The sequence below is a fragment of the Arachis hypogaea genome, chromosome 5 (assembly GCF_003086295.3).
Source record: "Arachis hypogaea cultivar Tifrunner chromosome 5, arahy.Tifrunner.gnm2.J5K5, whole genome shotgun sequence".
In the NCBI taxonomy this organism is placed as follows: domain Eukaryota; kingdom Viridiplantae; phylum Streptophyta; class Magnoliopsida; order Fabales; family Fabaceae; genus Arachis; species Arachis hypogaea.
The window spans coordinates 66,155,973-66,162,246 of NC_092040.1; the positions used below are offsets into that span (position 1 = coordinate 66,155,973).

General features: G+C 40.8%; 1 non-coding gene across 1 annotated transcript; it reads right to left on the reverse strand.

Annotated features, from left to right (window-relative positions):
- Positions 1-1,087: 1,087 nt before the first annotated feature.
- Positions 1,088-1,195, reverse strand: LOC112804403 (small nucleolar RNA R71). The gene has a single exon (XR_003203011.1). It is a non-coding gene; the product is annotated as a small nucleolar RNA R71 (small nucleolar RNA).
- Positions 1,196-6,274: the final 5,079 nt, after the last annotated feature.

Sequence of the window (6,274 nt, forward strand, 5' to 3'; positions counted from 1 at the left end):
GCTATCAATTAATAATTTGATTCAACATTTCAAGTATGTTGCCTTTTCTGTTGAGAAAGGTTTAATGTTTGGATCATATCTTTTCTTGATAGCCAAGTCATTAATTTTCAAAATCAAATCTTTTTAAAATGTTTTTCAAATCATATCTTCTCAATCACATCTTTTTTTTAAAAAAACAAATCATAACTTCTTAACCACATCTTTTTCAAATAAGTTTTCAATCAAATCTTTTTGATTTCTAATTTCAAATTCTTTTTCAAAAATCACTTGATTTCTTTCCCACTTTTATTTTCGAAAATCAATTAGTGTTTTTCAAAATGTTTTCAAAATCCTTTACTTAATTTTCGACTACTACTTCCCTTCTTCTCACATCCTTCCATTTATGGACTAACACTATTCCTTAATGCACAATTCGAACTCCATCTCTCTTGATCTGTTCGAATTTTCTACCTCTGCCTTCTATTTTTCTTTTCCTCTGACACCTCAAGGAATCTCTATACTGTGACATAGAGGATTCCACATTTTCGTGTTCTCTTCTCTTTCATATGAGCAGGAGCAGAGACAAAAGCATTCTTGTTGAGGCTGATCCTGAACCTGAAGGACCTTAAAGCGAAAGCTAAGAGAAGCTAAGGCACAATTCTCTATAGAGGACCTAACAGAAATCTTCAAAGAAGAAGAACACATGGCAGCCGAAAACAACAACAATGCCAACAATGCAAGGAAGGCGCTGGGTGACTTTACTGCACCTACTCCCGACTTCTATGGGAGAAGCATCTCTATCCCTGCCATTGGAGCAAACAACTTTGAGCTTAAGCCTCAATTAGTTTCTCTAATGCAACAGAATTGCAAGTTCCATGGACTTTCATTGGAAGATCCTCATCGGTTTTTAGCTGAATTCTTGCAAATCTATGACACTGTCAAGACTAATGGGGTTGACCCTGAGGTCTACAGACTTATGCTATTCCCTTTTGCTGTAAGAGACAGAGCTAGGACATGGTTGGACTCACAACCTAAAGAAAGCCTGAACTCTTGGGAAAAGCTAGTCAATGCCTTCTTGGCAAAGTTCTTTCCACCTCAAAAATTGAGTAAGCTTAGAGTGGAAGTCCAAACCTTCAGACAGAAGGAAGAAGAATCCCTCTATGAAGCTTGGGAAAGATACAAACAATTAACCAGAAAGTGTCCCTCTGATATGCTTTCTGAATGGAGCATCATAGGAATTTTCTATGATGGTCTCTCTGAACTATCCAAGATGTCTTTGGATAGCTCTGCTGGAGGATCTCTTCATCTGAAGAAGACGCCTACAGAAGCTCAAGAACTAATTGAAATGGTTGCAAATAACCAATTCATGTACACTTCTGAAAGGAATCCTGTGAACAATGGGACAAATCAGAAGAAAGGAGTTCTTGAGATTGATACTCTGAATGCCATATTGGCTCAGAACAAAATATTGACTCAACAAGTCAATATGATTTCTCAAAGTCTGTCTAGAATGCAAAATGCACCAAGTAGTACTAAGGAAGCTTCATCTGAAAAAGAAGCTTATGATCCTGAGAACCCTTCAATGGAAGAGGTGAATTACATGGGAGAACCCTATGGAAACACCTATAATCCTTCATGGAGAAATCATCCAAATCTCTCATGGAAGGATCAACAGAGACCTCAACAAGGTTTCAACAACAACAATGGTGGAAGAAACAGGTTTAGCAGTGGCAAGCCTTTTCCATCATCTTCTCAGCAACAGACAGAGAGTTCTAAGCAGAACACCTCTGACTTAGCAACCATGGTCTCTGATCTAATCAAAACCACTCAAAGTTTCATGACTGAAACAAGGTCCTCCATTAGAAATTTAGAGGCACAAGTGGGTCAGCTGAGCAAGAAAGTTACTGAACTCCCTCCTAGTACTCTTCCAAGCAATACAGAAGAAAATCCAAAAGAAGAGTGCAAGGCCATCAACATGGCCGAATTTGGAGAGGAGGAAGAGGCAGTCAACGCCATTGAGGAAGACCTCAATGGACGTCCACTGGCTTCCAATGAGTTCCCCAATGAGGAACCATGGGAATCTGAGGCTCAAAATGAGACCATAGAGATTCCATTAGACTTACTTCTGCCATTCATGAGCTCTGATGAGTATTCTCCCTCTGAAGAGGATGAGTATGTCACTGAAGAGCAAGTTGCTAAATACCTTGGAGCAATCATGAAGCTGAATGACAAGTTATTTGGTAATGAGACTTGGGAGAATGAACCCCCTTTGCTCACCAAAGAATTAGATGACTTGTCTAGGCAGAAACTACCTCAAAAGAGACAGGATCCTGGGAAGTTTTCAATACCTTGTACCATAGGCACCATGACCTTCAAGAAGGCCTTGTGTGACCTAAGGTCAAGTGTAAACCTCATGCCTCTCTCTGTAATGGAGAAGCTAGGGATCTTTGAGGTGCAAGCTGCAAAAATCTCACTAGAGATGGCAAACAACTCAAGAAAACAAGCTTATGGACTTGTAGAGGATGTTCTGGTAAAGGTTGAAAGACCAGTACATCCCTGCTGATTTCATAGTTCTTGAGACTGGGAAATGCAAGGATGAATCCATCATCCTTGGCAGACCCTTCCTAGCCACAACAAAGGCTGTGATTGATGTTGATAGAGGAGAATTGATCATTCAAGTGAATGAACAATCCTTTGTGTTTGAGGCTCAAGGATATCCCTCTGTCACCATGGAGAGGAAGCATGAAGAGCTTCTCTCAAAACAGAGCCAAACAGAGCCCCCACAGTCAAACTCTAAGTTTGGTGTTGGGAGGCCACAACCAAACTCTAAGTTTGGTGTTGAACCCCCACATTCAAACTCTAAGTTTGGTGTTGGGAGGTTCCAACATTGCTCTGAGCACCTGTGAGGCTCCATGAGAGTCCTCTGTCAAGCTACTGACATTAAAGAAGCGCTTGTTGGGAGGCAACCCAATGTTATATTTTATCTATTCTCTTTTGTTATTTTATGTTTTCTGTAGGTTGATGATCATGAGAAGTCACAAAATCAATTAAAAAAGCAAAAACAGAAAGAAAAACAGGAAGAAAAACAGAACACCCTGGAGGAAGAACCTACTGGCGTTTAAACGCCAGTAAGGCTAGCAGATGGGCGTTTAACGCCCAGTCTGGCACCATTCTGAGCGTTTAACGCCAGAAAGGGGCAGCAGACTGGCGTTAAATGCCAGAAAAGGGCAAGCACTTGGTGTTAAACGCCAGAAATGGGCACCAGCCCGGCGTTTAACGCCAGAATTGGCTTAAAACGCCTTTTTGCATGCCATTTAGCGTAGGGATGACTTTTCCTTGATACCTCAGGATCTGTGGACCCCACAGGATCCCCACCTACCCTACCACTCTCTCTCTTCTTCACCCATTCACAAATCACCTCAACACCTCTTCCCCAAAAACCCTTCACCTGTCAAATCCCATCTTTCTCTTCACCACTCACATCCATCCTTCATAAAACCCCACCTACCTCACCATTCAAATTCAAACCACTTTTCCACCCAAACCCTCCCATACATGACCGAACCATCACCCTCCCCCACTCCTATAAACCCTCCTTCACTCCTTCATTTTCACACAACATAAACACTCTTTCTCCTCCTTTGGCCGAACCACAAAGCCTTCCCCATCTCCTTCATTTCTTCTTCTTCTACTCTCTTCTTTCTTCCCTTGCTCGAGGACGAGCAAACCTTTTAAGTTTGGTGTGGTAAAAGCATTGCTTTTTATTTTTCCATAACCATTTATGGCATCCAAGGCCGGAGAAACCTCTAGAAAGAGGAAAGGGAAAGCAAAAGCTTCTACCTCCGAGTCATGGGAGATGGAGAGATTCATCTCAAGGGTGCATCAAGACCACTTCTATGAAGTTGTGGCCTTGAAGAAGGTGATCCCCGAGGTCCCTTTTTCACTCAAAAAGAGTGAATATCCGGAGATCCGACATGAGATCCGAAGAAGAGGTTGGGAAGTTCTTACCAACCCCATTCAACAAGTCAGAATTTTAATGGTTCAAGAGTTCTATGCCAATGCATGGATCACCAAGAACCATGATCAAAGTGTGAACCCGGATCCAAAGAATTGGCTTACTATGGTTCGGGGGAAATACTTGGATTTTAGTCCGGAAAATGTAAGGTTGGCATTCAACTTGCCCATGATGCAAGGAGATGAACATCCTTACACTAGAAGGGTCAACTTTGATCAAAGGTTGGACCAAGTCCTCACAGTCATTTGTGAAGAGGGCACCCAATGGAAGAGAGATTCAAGAGGGAAGCCAGTTCAACTGAGAAGGCATGACCTCAAACCCGTGGCTAGGGGATGGTTGGAGTTCATCCAACGCTCAATCATTCCCACTAGCAACCGATCCGAGGTTACTATAGACCGGGCTATCATGATTCATAGCATCATGATTGGAGAAGAAATAGAAGTTCATGAGGTTATAGCCCAAGAACTTTATAAGGTGGCGGACAAGTCCTCTACCTTGGCAAGGTTAGCCTTTCCTCATCTCATTTGTCACCTCTGTTATTCAGTTGGAGTTGACATAGAGGGAGACATCCCCATTGATGAGGACAAGCCCATCACTAAGAAGAGGATGGAGCAAACAAGAGATCCCTCTCATCATCAAATCCCTGAGATGCCTCAAGGGATGCACTTTCCTCCACAAAACTATTGGGAGCAACTAAACACCTCCCTAGGAGAGTTGAGCTCCAACATAGGACAACTAAGGGTGGAGCACCAAGAACACTCTGTCCTCCTCCATGAAATTAGAGAAGATCAAATAATCATGAGAGAGGAGCAACAAAGACAAGGAAGAGACATTGAGGAGCTCAAGCACTCCATAGGATCTTCAAGAGGAAGAACAAGCCGCCATCACTAAGGTGGACCCGTTCTTTAATTTCCTTGTTCTTTATTTTTCTGTTTTTCGAAAAAAATCATGCTTATGTTTATCTATGTTTGTGTCTTGTGATCATTAGTGTCTTAGTGTCTATGCCTTAAAGTTATGAATATCCTATGAATCCATCACCTCTCTTGAATGAAAAATGTTCTTAATTGAAAAAGAGAAGAATTGCATGAATTTTGAATTTTATAACAATTTAATTATTTTGATGTGGTGGCAATACTTTTGTCTTCTGAATGTATGCTTAAACAGTGCATATGTCTTTTGAATTTGTGGTTCATGAATGTTGGCTCTTGAAAGAATGATGAAAAAGGAGACATGTTACTGAGGATCTGAAAAATCATTAAAATGATTCTTGAAGCAAAGAAAAAGCAGTGAATACAAAAAAAAAGAGAAAAAAACGAAAAAAAAAGGGAGAAAAGAAAAAAAACGAAAAAAAAGAGAAAGAGAAAAAGAAAGAAATAAAGTTGTGATCCAAGGCAAAAAGAGTGTGCTTAAGAACCCTGGACACCTCTAATTGGGGACTCTAGCAAAGCTAAGTCACAATCTGAAAAGGTTCACCCAATTATGTGTCTGTGGCGTGTATGTATCCGGTGGTAATACTGGAAGACAGAGTGCTTTGGGCCACGGCCAAGACTCAATATAGCTGTGTTCAAGAATCATCATACTTAACTAGGAAAATCAATGACACTATCTGGATTCTGAGTTCCTAAAGAAGCCAACCATTCTGAATTTCAAAGGATAGAGTGAGATGCCAAAACTGTTCAGAGGCAAGAAGCTAAAAGTTCCGCTCATCTAATTAATACTGATCTTCATAGATGTTTTTGGAATTCATTGCATATTCTCTTCTTTTTATCCTACTTTGATTTTCAGTTGCTTGGGGACAAGCAACAATTTAAGTTTGGTGTTGTGATGAGCGGATAATTTATACGCTTTCTGGCATTATTTTTAGTATGTTTTTAGTATGATCTAGTTAGTTTTTAGTATATTTTTATTAGTTTTTAGTTAAAATTCACTTTTCTGGACTTTACTATGAGTTTGTGTGTTTTTCTGTGATTTCAGGTATTTTCTGGCTGAAATTGAGGGACCTGAGCAAAAATCTGATTCAGAGACTAAAAAGGACTGCAGATGCTGTTGGATTCTGACCTCCCTGCACTCGAAGTGGATTTTCTGGAGCTACAGAAGCCCAATTGGCACGCTCTTAATGGCGTTGAAAAGTAGACATCCTGGGCTTTCCAGCAATATATGATAGTTCATACCTTTCCCAAGATTTGATGGCCCAAACCAGCGTTCAAAGTCACCCTCAGAATTCCCAGCGTTAAACGCCGGAACTGGCACAAAGATGGGAGTTAAACGCCCAAACTGGCA